At 37.3% G+C, this 16,588-nt stretch overlaps 1 protein-coding gene and 1 long non-coding RNA gene across 2 annotated transcripts in view; one reads left to right on the top strand and one right to left on the bottom strand.

The window, feature by feature from the left end:
- The window catches only part of Atp10b (ATPase, class V, type 10B), a 320,484-nt gene that overhangs the window by 34,299 nt on the left and 269,597 nt on the right, over positions 1–16,588 (top strand). The gene's annotated exons all lie outside the window — the stretch shown is intronic.
- LOC102028499 overlaps positions 4,227–16,588 on the bottom strand; it is a 92,471-nt gene continuing 80,109 nt past the window's right edge. The window contains exons 3-4 of the long non-coding RNA XR_259688.1: positions 4,652–4,749; positions 4,227–4,535 (exon numbers count right to left, since the gene is read on the bottom strand). This is a non-coding gene — a long non-coding RNA (uncharacterized LOC102028499). The remainder of the gene's footprint in view (positions 4,536–4,651; positions 4,750–16,588) is intronic.

The following is a 16,588-nucleotide window of genomic DNA, read 5'->3' as shown; positions in this document are numbered from 1 at the left end:
CCAAAGAAAGAAACAAAAATCCTCTTGTGCACCAAGGGCCAAAACAGCACTATTATTAATCATCAAAATGTAAATGAAACCAGTACAAATGGCCACCAAACCATGAGTGGATAAACATAAGATGGCATATCAGTACAATGTCATCTTGGTCAGCCATAATGACAAATGGAATTTTAGTACATGTTACAATGTCAAGAATCCTCAGAAGCATTATAAATGAAATGATTCAGATACAACAGTCACATACTGAATGATTCCTCTGTCTTTGTTATTTTTCTCTCATTGCTGGGACAAAATATCTGACGCCCAAAATTAAGGAAGGAAACGTTTATTTCACTTACAGTTTCTGGAGGTTTTAGTCCATACTTCACAGATTACAAGGCAGAGTGGCACATGGCAGAGGGCTACAGCTCCTGGTGGCAGAACACAGCAAAAGCAACAAGCACAAAAGCCAGGAATGGCCGCAAAAAGCCTCTTGCTGTCCCTTACATATGCAAACTATCCACCCCAGGGCAGGTGCAGCTCTCATACCTATAATCAATCAAACTCTAAAAGCCTGCCCCATGACCACATGAGGCTTTGGGGGGTCACACAGACACCAATCATGACATCACTTATGTGCAACATGCAGAGGCAGCAAACTCAGAGACAAAGAGTAAATCCTCTGTTATGAGGGGCTGGGCCAGGCCAGAAGGATACCGAGTGCTTAACTGGTAGGCATTTTTTCCTTTGGGATGATGAAAATACTGAAACTATATAAAGATGCTGGTCATATATTATGAATGCACTAAGTGCCCATGTGCACAATTTTAAATGGTTAATTTTATGGTATGTGGATTTTGCTTCCATAAAAATTTCAGGAGGGTCATTAAGAGCTCACCAAATCTTGAGCTGAGAGTGTAACAATCCATAGGGAATCTTCAGATAATTTCTTTATTCATTCTCTCTCTGTAAGTATTAAATTTCCTCCTAGATCAGGTATTAGGATAAGCCAAATAATACATGGTCTTTGCCTTTGTGAGTTTACATTCTAGTGGTAAATGAAACAGACATAAATCAGCCAAGAAGAACGTAAGTGATAGGTGAGATGAATTACCTGAAGAAGCATTTCCAGGGAGAGGTCAGGAAGATGTCTCCTTTGAAGTAACCATTGAGGAACCTTGTGAAGGACTGACTAGGAGGTAGAGGGCCATTGTAGCAGTGGAATAGTGTTCTGAGCAGAAGCAGCCTACTGGCAGGAAGTTGCTCTATAGAGATGTCAAAATCTCACAGAATGTTTGAGGCTAGCCTGTAGATGTGCAGAAGACATCTGGTGTGAGATAAAACTAGAAAGACAGCCTGAGATAAATTAGGCAGTCTGTAAGACTCATTCATGATCTTGGTCCTGGTCCTCAAAAGAGTAGGGAACATCCCCCAGACAACTTCCCTCCCCTCCGTGATGCTCCATTCCTTGCCCTGCATGTCCCAGCTCTCACAATATGTTTATGTCCTATGGCCTGTGAGTTCTGCACCAGCTCTGTAAGCAAAGGCTTTTCCTGTTCTGAGATGGCTCTTGCCACAGCACATTAGGTGCTCAAAACACTGTTAAAGATGTCCATGGATTTCCATTTTGAAAATGCTTCTCAGGCTGGGTCAGTGAGTTGGTGAGCAGAGAGGCAGAGCACCCAGCTGATCCATCTGTAGTAGAAGGAAGAGGCGGGGTCCACAGCTCCCGAGAATGCTTGCATGTGCGCCGCCTCCTGTGGGTGGGCTCCAGCTGTTTCTTTTGCAAACATTACATCTTACTTTGAAGAATTAGACCCTCATTTTGCAGAGTACTCTGGCCCCCTGAGTCAACCTTTCCAAGCAGAGGTTGAACTATCAGAAGTCAGTGGGTAACACTGCAAGGCTGGAGTTGGCTGGCACATTGGTGTGGGTGCTGAGAGTATAGTCCTATACCTGTGTGCTTGTATTCAACCCACTCTTGATCCTTTCACCAGGAAACCTTAACACCCATCCATCCCCCTGGTTCTCCATATAAATGATATACTTGATCCCCACCCTGTACTTTTCTTACAGATTTTTTTTTGTTTCCTATTGTCAAGATAATAACTTTATCTGAACTGTTGTGATGGAAGGTTACTATGTAATGACAAACTGTGCTGTGATTTCAGCAACAATTTTAACAGGATTCTTATTTCATGATTCCCCACACTTTGAAAATAGCATATATGTATGTGTACAATTTGATATTTATTCAACCTAGAGGCAATGTCCAGTGCTCATAGAACTGCAGACCCTGACACCCAGACAGTGGCCTCAAACATTTTAATTCATGTAGTTCTTAGCCACTGGAGTAGAAAGCAGAAGAGATCATCATCCTCCAAACAGAGAAAGACGAAGTCAATTTTACAAGGGGAGATGGAGTGGTTTTGCAGCTTGCTTTAGGACGGAGCTACTTACTTCGGCCTCCTCCACACCACTTCCCGATTCCAGACAGGTGATAATATCTAATACCTCTCCTTCCAGGAGAAAGGTCCTCCAAGGCTGCAGAAGCAGATTGCTTTATTCGTCAGATTAAACATTCTCTCACTAGTGGGTGGGTCCTAAGGTGGTTTCTAGAATAGCTCACAAAATGAGGAAGAGTCAGAGACCTGCATGAATACTGAGAGAATTCTGCTGGGTGCTTAATAGTTTGTGAGAAGAAAAATTTCTTGATCTTTAAAACATAAGGTACGGGTCTGAACAATGGAGATGCCCCCTTTCTTGCCTTCCACTGCATTTATGTTTTTCTAACAGATTTCTTTGTCAGAGGTGCTGATTTCTCTTTTCCCCAAGCTCGTTAATTTCTCAACGTTAATACATTTCCCTTACCCTCTAATTAGGCACCACTTCTCACATATTTATGGTAGAGAATGCTCAGAGGCCAGGGTGTCTCCTCCATACACATGGAGGCTAGACCACACTTGTGACTGGTGCAAAATCTGCGTGCAGAGGCAGAGCAGGAGCCATGTACCAAGTATTAAATAAAAACTTATGGAGGCCATAGTACTGGACTGAACTCCTCCCCTGGGCCCCAACAGACTAGATTAGAAATCAAAATGGAGTCACCTATGCTAACATTCCACATCACCAAACCAAAACCAAGTTGTTATCTGACCGTCTGAGAAATCAGGAGCAAGAAATAATAGACAAATTACCCAAATAGGCCAGTGGCATGGTAATAAATAGTTCCCTCTGCTTTACCTTTATCAGAAGAAAGACGTAACCTAACATTAACCCATCCTTTTCCTTTCGTTCTGTTGCCCTATTCTCACCTTATAAGAAAGTAACATTGAAAAGACAAATCTGCTCTTTTCTTCTTTCTTCAGTATTTTTCTGTCTATAATCCAGCTTCCTCTGTTCTGCTTTTTGGAACACTTCATTTTATGTAATGAAGTTTTGCCCAGTTCTAGAATTAAGAAAAAGCCAATGAAAATCTTTCAACTAAATTACTGTAACTTCATCTTTAGACACAAGTGACAGTCACAAAAGACTATCTATAAGCCTTTTATTTGCTACATTAAACAAATATTTGATCAACTACTACATTCAAGGTGTTATTCTAGATGACTAGGATTTTTATGGTGAATCAAAGAGAAAATTCTCTGCCTCCCAGAATAAGTCAATAAAATCATAGGCTGAAAGGTGATAACTGCCTAATAGGAAAAGAATTAGATGAGACAGACTGGGAATGCCAGAGGCTGACAGCGGCTTGAGTGTATTTCTAAAAAGGGTGTTGGAAAGATGACCCTTGATGGTGACTTCCAGCAGGAAAGAGCCATGCCGGTGTCTGGGGGGACAGCAATCTAGACACGAGAGACAGAAAATGAAAGACTAGTATGAAGATGAATGTGACTAGAATTATAAGAGTGAGGGGTCGGAGGCAGATCATATGAGAACCTGTGAATCCAAGGACTTAAGATTTGAATGCTATGATCTGGTTGAGTGCCTCTTGAGGCCCGTATGTTACAGCATTCTTCCCCAGAGTGACGCTATTAAAAGTAGCGAAACCTCTGAAAGGTATCACCTGTGAGAGGTCTGTAGTTCTCAAAGAAGACTGCCGGATCCAGTGCCTTCTTCTTCTTCTCTGCTTGCTGGCTTATATTGTGAGTGGTTTTCTCCACCATGCACTCCAGCCATCGTGTACCACCCTTGCAGATACCCAAAGCCACAATCTTCTCTTTTTGTAGTTTAATTGTCTCAGGTATTTTGCTATGGTGATAGAAAGCTGCTTAATTCACTCAGAGTGAAATGTAGGCCAACAGTGAGTTTTGACCAGAGGAGAAATGAGATCTCACTTGGGTTGTATTCATTATAGGCTTATATTTTTATTTATCTAATAGTTTTATACCAAGTGAAAACTAGTGCCAGGATCAATTACATTACAGTTTGCATTTTATGAAGTGCTTTTCCTAATTTTGTCACTCACGCTATGTGTATCAGCTGACATCCTTTTATGAAGCAGAGCTCCCTCTCATCATCCTTGAGTATTTGATTGCCCAGGAATACATTTCCTGCATGCAAATAAAAAATAGACACTTCTGTTGTTGCCTTTAATAGACAATTTTCAAGGGAAGCTTTTTTTTTACTTTTCTTAATTACCTCAAATAGAAACAAATTTATCACGTACTTTAGAGGAATCCTGTCATAGTCCTTTTCACATGGCCCTTTCTCATCACTGTGGTAAATTCCAGCATGGAGCCATTCCTGATAGTGTACCCATGATTTCTGGAAGAAAAAGGTCAACCCTTGAAGAGCCCATACTAATACACAGCTCTTTCGTGGATTTGGTGGTCAGATAAGACCCTGAATAGTAGCTTTTAAATGCCATGTCCCTGCCATACTACCTTCATTATTTAAAGTTCAATCTAAATAACTTACTTTGTTTTTAAGTTTCTGTGAAATTGTGCCCCTATGTGCTTTAGGACCTTGATTCTTATTATAATCCCTCAAAACTACCCAGTGACCCAAAATGTACTACCCCATCCCCAAACTGTCTACAGTCTAATTTTCCCCGAGATATCTTCTTCAAATTTATCCATGCCTATTGTATTTCATTCTTCAAGTTTTCCATCAAAAGTATCTCAATCCTTATGCATGCAACTCTCAAAATTATCTGATTCTACTTTCATTGTGCACCCACATATTTTTGCCTTATCCCCCTATCATTTTGTTTCTTATGTTCTTAGCTGTATAAAAGTAATTATGTTCACAACTACCTCAGCCTTGAGTTCGCAAATGTCAATGTCCTGAGAACAGAAGAAATTGCACTGATATTTTGATTTCTCCCAGTGGTTAAGGGAGTGTCTTGTTCATTGCAGGTCCTAAACATTTATGGAAAAGAATTTATATAGCAGCTGTGGCAATTTTCAAATGCCTACTTTCATTTACATATTCACCTGTTATATATTAAGCACCTAATGTTTCTCAAGTAATAGGTGCTGAGGAGAATACAAAAATGAACCAAGAATTAGACCCCACCCTCTGGGAGAATCCAATTTAAAAGGAGAACTAAGACATATAAGAAAATTGCTATAGTACAAGATGAATGGTAAAAGCTATGACATTAAGAACAAAAGGTTAAATTTACCCTGATGTTTGTTCTTATTCTGCCATGGATATTTTCTTCACTAACTTATTAGTCACTCTACCAATTAGAATAAAAACAACTTTCAAAGGGGCAGGAGGGTTTTTGTCCTATCACTAGAAGAAAAAAGTTGATGGTGTCATGCTGCTGCTTTTCCCGAGCAGAGAACAAAGACAGAGGGTGTCTATTCTGTGTTTTTTTCCTCTCTCGCCAATTCATGCCATCCAAAGAGTATTTAGCAACTTTTCTTTCCATCAACAGGAAGCACTTGTACTTTCATGATTCCTGTAAGTTAGGAATCAATACATTTGCTCCTGAGGTCTAGCTAAAGTGAGTATAAACTCTAGCCTCCTTTAATTTGTCTGAAAGTTCATTTCTGTGTCCATTCCTTAGTTAGGGTCATCAGCCAGCCCTGCAAACACATCTGGGGAGAAAACAAGCATTGCTAAGGAACTGCTTTTGTCTCTAGTTCCCTGCTGATTCAGAATTCACCTTTCCACATCTGGACTATGCAGGGTGCTACCCTCCTTGTTTTAATCACAGTATGCTCCTTGCATCAACCCTGCTTATTAAAACAGGAGACTGAGAACAATCAGGGCTATGCAGTTCTCCCTCTCAGCTCATCTGTTTTCTGCTTGCTTATTCATTCACTTACATATTCATTTATTCAACAAATACTGATTAATCACCTTCCTTTTTATATACTCTACCTGTTCCCAAAAGGATCAGATGTGGCTTCTGGGATCAAATGTAATGCAAAACAGGGTAGCTAGGGATAAAAACAGAAAGGCAAAGACCCTGCCACCAGTGTCAAAGGCAGTTAATATTCCATCCTGCCTCTATTGCAGCAAAAGAGATTTGTTTGACTTCTGAGATTTTGTTTTCTAACCAACCAAAATTCACAAACTTGAGTGAAGAATGTAATTTTTTCCTACAACTAAACATTCATTGAACAACTGGGCAGAGTGCTTTGTTCTGTTATTCGGGTGACTGGAATGAAAGAATGAATTCACTGGGTCCCCAATTTTAGGAATTTACGTTTTACCTTTAAAATTTGTATTAAAATGTATATCTGATACTTATTCTGTACTCTTCTTTAACTATTTATTATTAAAGAATATTTGTCCCTTCTGTAAACAGAACCCTTCCATAACTAGAAAAAATGATGAGAATACAGAAGTGACGTAGCATTTCATGTGCACAGTGACACCTGAGCTGTGGCATACTCATTATACAAGGCAGACTGGAGCATGCTAAGGATTAAAATCACACAAGCCCCAGAATAAGATAGACAATTCTCTGATCATATAGCAAAACAGAATGAAGCCGCACCTCACTGGAGAAAAATCTCACTGTGGATATCAGTGGTTTCATTTTGCTTGTTTTGTTGTTGTTGCTTTGCTTTGTTTTGTTACTTTGTTTCATTTTTAGTACTGGGAATTGAACTCAGGGCTTTGGTACTGAGCTATGTACCCAGACCTTTATTTATTTTCTGAGATGACATCTCCCTAAATCACTAAGTTGCCCACACTGAGCTCAGACTTGCAGTCCTGCCTTAGCCTTCCAGAGCGCTGGGATTATAGGTGTGGCCGCCACACTCATTTTATGTAACTATTTTTCAGTACCATCATGTATGGTTCCCTTTTCCATGTCAGTGCCCTACCTGTGAGGTACTGATCTGTCACCTGCAGCTGAGTTCTGTAGGACAGTTTCTTTACTGTATGGAGGAGGTGAAAACCTCTGAGTCTTACCTGCACTGGGTATACTTCAGTAAGTGCCACGTGGAGCCAGCCACGTTTACCCACTTTAGGGGTTGGCACATATGAGTAACCCCAGAAGGAAGTGTGTCTATCCCCATGAGGAGGTGAGAGTCCACATGAGATTTGGGGAGGCTTTTTAAAGAACAGATACTGAACTTTGCTTATTTGACAATATTACACTGCTTAGAAATTATATGCTGTGCAGAAAAATGAGCAGTTATGAAAGTCATAAAAATTCAAGAATATTTCCATCCTCATATTACATGTCCTGTTTCCAGGTGTTTAGATCAGATCCTGATTCATGCTTCTTCTCATCCTCTAATGTACTTATCTCCTTTGTCACATGTCAGAGACACAGCCCTATAAGCAGAGCTACCCACTTGGCGGGTAGATATACTTAGAGAAGTGCCGGTGACTCAAGGCACCTGATTTTAATGTGATTCTCATGGCATCCAGTTGGGTTTCGTTTGCTTACTCTACTAAATTAGACTTTCTGCTTCATCAGTAGTTCAGCACCACCTCTGTCCTTTCTCTTGCCAAGGTGAATTGTGTCCCTAAAAAATACATATGTGAGGTCCTAATGCTTCATCCCTCAGAACACAGCTTTATTTAGAAATAAATTTGTTGCAGATGCAAAAGTGGGATTATACTGGATTAGGGTGGGTCCCTAATCCAATATGACTGGTGTTCTTAAGAAAAGGAGAATTTTGTGCAGAAAGACAAGTACTATCTCTAATGGTTTTTTAAATTATTACTTTCTTACTCTCTTAAATGGTTTGATCAATTTTACAGTCGTGCATCTGGTAATCTGAGCAACTTTGTTGAAGATACTAATATGTAATATAACAACCTCTGCTAATCCCTATCATTTGGTTTGAAACCCCAGATCATTTTTAATGTCCTTGCTTTGCTTTGTTTGTATTTTGCTATTGTTCTTTTTTTTTACTACTCTCTTTAAAATAAAAAAAGAAAAAAAAACATGTGCCAAGGAGATCATGTAAAGATAAAGTCAGAGGTTAAGATTATATGTCTCTCTATAAGCCAATTATCATCAGAGATTGCCAAAAAAGCACTAGCAACTAGGACAGAAGCATGGGTCAGATTCTCTTTCATATCCTCAGAAAGAACCAGTTGTCAGGTTACCTTGATCTTGGCCTTCTTCCCTCCAGAACAGTGAGAAAATAAATACTTCTAGCCCACCCAGGTTGTGGTACTGTGATATAGCAGCTCTTCCACAATAATCTCTCTTCACTTACTCGGCCCCAAAAAGAAAGAGCTAGAAGTCTAACTATCAAAAACTGCTATCCTTTTTTCAAATAAATTTTAGCCTTATCACTGGCATTCAATACACTTTGACATATCATTCCCTCACAAAACTGTTCTAACAATTTTAAGAAAAACAAGCTACCTTTTGTTTTAAGAAGTTGACACAGATCTGGATGTATTTGGCTAAATGGTTAATGAGACAGCACATCTAATTGCAGGAAAGAAGAAAACGTGTTGTCTATCATTTTTAATATACTGGGAATGTCTGATAGAATCTCATTCAAAAAATTATTCATTTGGCATTTAATCCACCAATTCTTGGATTAAATAAAATCTACTAAGGCAGTAACCATAACTGTTCTATTTTTTAATGCTTACTATAAAGGCTATGGGGATTTTTTTTTCTGTGCCTGGGATCAAACTCATATACATGTTACTCTGAGCTTCTCTAGCCTCTAGCTTCTCTAGCCTCTAGCCTCTAGCCTCTAGGCAATAAATCTAGAGATTTATTGTCAGGATTTCTTTAAACCTTCAATATATGTTCTCTCTCTCTCTCTCTGTCTCTGTCTCTGTCTCTGTTTCTCTCTCTCTCTCTCTTTGTGTTGTTTCTCTGTGTGCTTTGACATTTGGAAGGCTCACATCTATGTTCTAGCCATAATTTTAACTCTTACACTAAATGTAGCTATCAATCCTCCATTTCCTTAAATAATATCAATTCATTTTCACTAGTGAATTTTCTCTTTCCCCTCAGTTCACAGTCAGTTCACAGTATTCTATTTTCTAGGGTCTGCTTTTTTTTTATCGTACTCCTAGTGATCAGTTCATCATTCTCTTCTTTAAAATGTAAGAAAAGTCATTGCATTTCTACCCCTATTCTCACTTATCCCTCTTTTTCCAACTTTTTCAGGTTTCATAAAACGTACATTCTACTCTGCAGCTAGTATCCTTGCATGACATTTACTCTCTGTCCCAAGGTTGAAAGGGTTCATTCTCACTACAAATATTTTGTTTTGTCTTGTTTTGAATTTTTTTTCTAATTTTTACAATTGTATACAAATGGCTTTAAGTCGCTCCCCCAGTGCATTCTCTTAAGTAAAGGTGCCTGGAAAATTTATTCATGTCCTCAATTTTCAAAAATGTTTCTCTATATTATTTGGATAGCATTAGCAGTTTGGTTGGATGGAAGTTTGTTAAGTGATATCTTCTATATCTGAGGATTTTAAAAGTGATGCTGTCTTTCAACGTTTCTTAAAGCTATTTCCCCACCTTGTTCATGATTTAAATATCTTTCCTTTGCCTGTACAAGGGACTTCTCCTTTATCATCCAGTACAGTATGTCACCATGTTGACCATTCTGTGTCCTTTCTTTCCTGGAATGTAGAGTGACCTTTCAAGTGTACATTGGAGAATCCCTTTTTATGTTAAATTTTTAAAAATTATAATTCTGAGTATGTGCTTCAATTGCCTATTTCCATTTTTTCAAGGTGTTCTGTTATATAGACATGTCTTAGATATCTCCTTATACTTTTGAAATAAGTAATATTTCTCAGTAATTCTTGTGACTTTGATTTTATATTCTTGTATTCTATGGTTTACCCTATTTATATTATGCTGCTCTTCTGTTACTTTCCACTTTAGATTCATTGTTGGCTTCAATTTTACTTTCCAGTTCTTTCTATAGACCAACCAACACTATTATTTTTTTCTTATATATCCTTACTACACTTCTCTGACTTTTAGAATTCTGATTTTAGGGTTCTGTTTTATTCATTTGGTTTAGTTGTATTGGCACTATTTTTTGTTTAGTGTAGTTTTTTGTTATTCTTCACTTATTTTTCCTTCTCGTCCTCCTGTTTGCTTGATGTTGTCTACCTATAAAGGCATAAACATCAAGATTAATGATGTTTCCTTTATGATCACCAACCTTTGAATAAGAGACTTTATGTCCACATCAGTTGTTTTCATAAAGGAGGGGCCAAGGGAACTTCTTCAAGTATTCATGTTTATGGAGCAATGTTATGTTCACAGCAAAGTTGGGAAGGAAGTACAAAGGTTCCCCATCTAGTCTATGACCCTATCTATATGTGTGTAGCCTTCCCCATTATCAACATTCCCCCAACAAAGTTATAAAATTCTGCCCCTCATGAACCTACATGGACTCATGACAAATACTCAAATTCTACAGTTTACATGAGGGCCCATGCTTGACGCGGAGCAGTCTATGGGTTTGGACATATGTATAATGGCAAGTACATATGATTGCAGTATCTCACAGTGTCTTCACTGCCCCCCAAGTTCCTCTGTGCTTTGTCTTACCATCACTCCTCTTTCCCCAGCCCCTGGCAACCACCGATCTTTCCACTGTCTTCTAGTTTTGTTTTTCCCAGAGTGTCTTTTAGTTGAAATTATATAGCATGTAATATGCACTTAAAGTTTCTCCATGTCTTCTCAGGGTGTGATTTATCCCTTTAGCACTGAGTAAATATCGCTTGTCTGCACTGGTACAGGTGTGGTGGAGCAGGGAGGAATCTGCCCCTGGAGGTACATTATTTGGGCAGCTATTGTCCCAAAATAAAATTACATTGTAACAATTTACTCCATTCAGATATGTTGGAGGGTGGCAAATTGAAGGACTGCCCAAGCAGCACGAACTTGAGCTAGGGTTGTCTGCTGCTGTCTGGGTTGTACAAGAGCTTGTCTATTCACATACTTAAGGAAATTCTCATGTAGTACTTCCAAATATAACAGTTGCAAATAAAGCTTCTAGAAACATCTGTGTGCCAGTTTTTGTGTAGTCATAAATTTTCACCTCCATTGGGTAAATACCAGGAAGCCTGACTGTTTGGATTGTGTTGTAAAAGTTTCTTTAAAAAAACACACAACCAAAATTATCTTTCAAAGTGGTTACACCATTTTATACGCCCATAAATGAGAGTTCTTGTTGTTCTACATTCTTTTTTGTTGTTTTTCTTTTGTGAAACAGGGTCTCAACTATGTAGTTCAGGCTGTCCTTGAACTCATCATGTAGCCCAGGTGGCTCAGCCTCCCAAGTGCTGGGGCTGTGGGTGTGCGCCACCACACCTGGCTGCTCCTGCGGTACACGTTCACCAGTATTAAGCATTGTTAGTGTTGTAGATTTTGGTCATGTTAACAGGTGTGCAGTAGTATTTCACTGTTTTAATTTGCATTTCCCTGATGTGTTGAAGACAATCATCTCATTTCTTTCTCGTTTTCATTCTCATTTTGTTTTGTTTTGGTTTGGTTTCTTCAGTACCAGGGATTGAAACCAGAGACTTCACACGGAGGGGCATCTTCAACCCATTTCTTTATTATTCTTATTTTGAATAATTTTGAGACAAGGTCTCACTAAGTTGTCCAGCCTGGAGTCAAACTACAGCCTTTTTGCCTCGGCCTTTCACAGTATTGGGATTACAGCCATGTGCCACCATGCCCAGCTGGACTGGTCTTTTATGTTTATTTTCCATCCATGAATCTTCTTTGGTAGGTGTCTGTTATGATCTTTGCCCTATCTTTTAATCTGATGGTTTTCTTATTGTTGAACTTTAATAGTTCTTTATAGACTTTCTTTTGTTTTAAATTTATTTTCAAAATAAAAGAAGGAAAACATATCAACCAACAGACATCCATTTACAAAATAGCATAAGAACAATACAAACAATACAGAGTTACAGACAAAGTGGTAGGAAATTAACAATGGTTGCTGTATTACGTAATGATATCTTCAAAGTGGTTTCTCAGGAAAACAAATAGAGACATGCAAGACTGATCAAATAAGTAATCATTAACTGATCCTTTCAGTAAAATGATAGAAGTCCAACTATGTTAGGTATCCTGTATATACATACATACATACATAATTTCCCCTTCTTTCTTTTTCTGTTCCCCCACCCCAGTTGCTCTTTATTTTTGAGCACTTTCCTTTCGTTGCACAATGTCTATCATACCTTCTAATTTTTATTAACTCTTTCAGCTTCTTACACTAGTGAGACAATACATTGCTTACACATAGAGGTCTGATTTATTTCACTTATGTGTATGATCTCTAGTTGTGATCATTTACCTGTAAAAGCCTTGAGTTTATCTTTCTTTATAGCTGAGTAATATAGACTTTGAATAACAGTTCTCTTTTATTTTAAAGAGAAAAAATAATAACAAAATAACAAGAAAGACAAAAACAAAACTACACAAAAACAATAAAAACAGTATAAGATTTCAAAACAATAATTCTTTGTAATATATACCTTTTATAAATAGTCTGCTCCTTTTCCTGATATTCAACTTTTAGAGAGTGAAGATTTTGCATTTTAATGAAATCTAATTTCTCAATTATTTGTTTTATGGATTGTCCCTTCAGTATTATATTTAAAAAGGTGATATACCCAAGATCATTTGGGTTTTCTCCTATGTTATTTTCTAGGACCTTTGCAATTCTGAATTTTATATTTAAGCCTTTAATCAATTTTGACTTATTTCTGTGAAGGATGTAAGTAAGGTCTGAGCCTAGACTTTTTTTTTTGCTTGTGAATGTTTACTTGTTCCAGCACAATTTGTTGAAATGACGATCTCTGCCCCATTGCATTACTTTTATTCAGTTGTCAGTGGAATGTATATGTGGTCTTATGTGGATCTATTTTTTGGTACACAATTGTGTTACATTGATAAATTTCTGCACTACTAACAGCACACTTGCTTAATTAATGTACCTTCACAGTCGGACATTTTAAGTTTTAAATTTTTAATTAATATGAATTGTATATATCAAAGAAGTTCAGTGTGATATTTTCATACATGCACTGACCAAATTCACCCTCCCTCCCCACACCCAACACCCCCTACACCCTTTCCAATCTCTGACAGTCACTAGTTTACTTTCAGGTTGACTTTTTAAGCTGTCACATATGACAGTGAACATGTGATTCTTGTCTTTCTGTGTCTGGCTTATGTCACTTAGCATAATTTCATTCAGTTCTATCCATTTTGCTGCCAGTAACATGATTTCATTTTTTCTCAGTGGCTGAATAATACTCTGTTATGTATAAACACATTTTCCTCATGTCCTTGTTGATGGGCATCTAGGCTGATTCCACATCTTAGCTTTTGTGAATAGTGCTACAATAAACATGGGCATACAGGAGAGTTATGACAGCTGGATCACATGGTAGTTCTGCTCTTAGTGTTTGAGGAACCTCCATTGTCTCTTCAGTGACTGTACTAATGTACAGTCCATTAAGAGTGTACCAGGCGCCCTTTTCCCCATATTTCTGCCAGTATTTTTTCTTTTCTTTTCTTTTCTTTTCTTTTCTTTTCTTTTCTTTTCTTTTCTTTTCTTTTCTTTTGTTTTCTCTTTGATAATGGCCAGTCTAACTCAGATGAGATGTTATCTCATTGTAGATTTGATTTGCATTTTCCTGGTAACAAATGATATTCAGCATTTTTTCATATATTTAATAGGCTTTTATATTTCTTCTTTTGAGAAATATCTTAGAGATCATTTGTCTGTTTTTAACTGAATTTCTGTGTTCTTGTTTGTATTGCTTTTGGTGTTCTTTGAGTTCATCATATGTCTAGCTATTAACTGTGTCAGATAAAAAGTTGACAAATATTTTCTTCCACGATGTAGGTTGTTCATTATTCTCTCTGTGATGCAGAAGCTTTTTAGTTTGATGTAATACCGTTTGATAATTTTTAGTTTTGTTTCCTGTGCTTTGGAACCCTATTAAGGAAACGGTTGCCTGTGCCAATATCTTGCAATATTTCCATACATTGTCTTCAAGTAGTTTCAGAGTTTTAGATCTTATGTTTAGGCTTTTCATGCATCTTGAATGATTTTTGCACAGGGTGAGAGACGGAAGTCACGTTTCAGCCTTCTGCATGTGGATAGTCAGTTTACCCAGCATCATTTACTGAATAGGGTCCTCTCTCCAAAGTATGTTTTGGTGCCTTTATTGAGAATCAGTTGGCTGTAGATGTGTGGATTTACTTCTTGAAGGTCTATTCTATTTCACTGACGTATACACCTCTTTCAGCCAATATCATGCTACTTTGGTGACTATGGCTTTGCAGGGTAAATGTAGCTTCTTAAAATATGTATGGTTTGTATGGTTCCCTTTCTTTCAATTTTTTGAGTAGTCTGAAGATAACAGTATGTAAGGTAGCAACCACTGTTAATTCCTATCATTTTGCTTTGAGGTCATGTATCATTTTTGTATTATTTTATTTTTGTCTTTTTTTGTTTTGTTAGTTCTTTTTCTCTTAAAAAAAAAAAACAACAGCCTTGCACACCAGGGATAAATCCCACTTAGCTGTAGTGTACAATTGTTTGAATACATTATTACATGCTATTAATATTTTGTTGAGAATTTTTTCATTTATTTTTATGGGAGAGATTTTTCTACAGTCTTTTCATGGGATGTCTTTGCATCATTTTGTGAGTGTAGTGCTGCTCTCACAGCATGAGTTGGGAAGTACTCTCTGTTTTTATTCTGTCAAAGTGACTATAGAAGATTAGTGTAAATTTTCCGTACATGTTTGGTAGAATTCACCAGAAAATACATCTAGGTTTGTGCCTCCTGTTTTTGTTTGTTTTCTTGTATGTTTCAAAAGATTGTATTTTTCAAAGAACCTGTTCATTTCCCTAAGTTATCAAATTTGTGGCCATAAAATTGTTCATTTTGGAAGTACTTTTTGTGCAGCAGGAGAGAAGGAGGGAGTGGGATTGAACCTGGGGACCTGTACCTGCTAAGCAAGCCCTCTGCTACTGAGCTACAACCTCAGCCCTCAGATCAATCCTTTTAGTGTTCACAGGCCCTGCAGCAATGTCTCCTTTTATTTCTGATATTAGTAGTGTGTGCTCTTTCTTAGCCAGATAAAGGTCTATCAACTGTATTTACCTTTTCAAAGAACCAGATCTCAGATTCACTGATTTTCTTGATTATTTTTTTTTAACTCTATCGATCTCTACTCTTTCCTTTGGCTAACTTTAGATTTAATTTTCTCTTATTTTTGTAATTTCTTTATGGCAAAACTTAGATTGTTGATTTTTAGCTACTTCTTTTATAATATTTGCATTCAATACTATAGATTTCCTTCTTAGAGCTTCTTTTGCTATAGACCACAAATTTTGATAAATTTTCATTTTCTCTAGTTGAAAATATTTTGAATTTTTTCTTGAGCTTTCTTTTTGACTCAAGTTTTGTTTTCAAATATCTGGCTTAATAGTCAAATATTTGGGGATTTCCTAGCTATGTATCTATTATGGGCTTCTACTTTAAAAACACTGTGGCCTGAGAACAGATCTTGTATGATTTATATTTAAATTTATCAAAGTGTACTTTATGGCCCAGAATGTGATCTCTGTTGGTGAATATTCAAGATGAGCTTGAAAAGAAATGTGTATTACGTTGTGTTTGGATAAAGTAATACACAGATATCATGTTATATGCAGCAATTGATGTGAAATCATGTCTGTACTGATTTTCCACCCGGGGCACATGTCTATTTCTGACAGATAGGTGTTGAAGTCTCGTGAATTTATTTATTTTCTTTTGTAGTTCTATCAGTTTTTGCCTCACAGGGTTTGATGTGTTTTGTTGATAGGTACGTATACATTAAGGACTATGTCTTACTGAAAAGGTGACACCTTTGTCATTCTGTGATGTCCATCTTTCTATCTGATAACATTCTTTGCTTTGAAGTCTATACCATCCAAAATTAGTATAGCTTTATTTTCTTGTAATTTTTAGGGTTACTGTGTGTATTTTTCTCCACTCATTTACTTTTACTCAGTAGTGACTTTAGCATTCAAGGTCATCCTTGATAAAGTTGAATCAATATCTATCATAGTTGTTAATTCTCTATTTATTGTCCATATTCATTATTCTTTTTTCCTGCCAATGATTGTGACATCATCATTAGAATATAAACACAATTATTT

Source organism: Chinchilla lanigera, unplaced genomic scaffold (genome assembly GCF_000276665.1).
Source record: "Chinchilla lanigera isolate Chin_1 unplaced genomic scaffold, ChiLan1.0 scaffold00007, whole genome shotgun sequence".
In the NCBI taxonomy this organism is placed as follows: Eukaryota; Metazoa; Chordata; class Mammalia; order Rodentia; family Chinchillidae; genus Chinchilla; species Chinchilla lanigera.
Note: the sequence above shows the minus strand (reverse complement) of the source record. Positions and strands in the feature narration are given on the sequence as shown.